At 39.6% G+C, this 450-nt stretch overlaps 1 protein-coding gene across 1 annotated transcript in view; it reads left to right on the forward strand.

The window, feature by feature from the left end:
* Nucleotides 1–450, forward strand: part of LOTGIDRAFT_230038 (hypothetical protein) — a gene marked incomplete at both ends in the record, with an annotated part of 23,389 nt that overhangs the window by 825 nt on the left and 22,114 nt on the right. The window lies entirely within an intron of this gene.

A 450-nucleotide genomic window follows, 5' to 3' on the forward strand; every position in this document is an offset into this window, starting at 1 on the left:
TACAACAACATAAGATGCTGAAAACTGAATACACAAAACTAAAATGTCAAAACGACATGCACTCGCCACTTTACACTCCTTTCGACTTTTTTTGTACTTTTGGACTAAGGCTAATCAGGCCGCACTGTAAAATATAGGCTATGCATAAAAGATGGCGAAATTTCAGATATTATATTCAGGTGTTCTGTGGGAGATTCGAGCTGGTCGTGGATCGTAGAATTAGGGAAAGGGGGAGGTATATTATAATAATATTTTTGGAGAATCCAAACTTTATTTTCACTACCTCGAATAAAAGAGATAATTAATAATTTGACTTGACTTAAATATCAATATTGCTGCATATTCGGTCGTAGACCTACTAGACCAGTCACTTGACCATGGGCCTGAATTTTTTTAGTGGGGGCATAGTTGGCCCCCGTCTAGCTAAGGGCCTAAGGCCTACCCCCCCGC

Source organism: Lottia gigantea (genome assembly GCF_000327385.1).
Source record: "Lottia gigantea unplaced genomic scaffold LOTGIsca_10, whole genome shotgun sequence".
In the NCBI taxonomy this organism is placed as follows: Eukaryota; Metazoa; Mollusca; class Gastropoda; family Lottiidae; genus Lottia; species Lottia gigantea.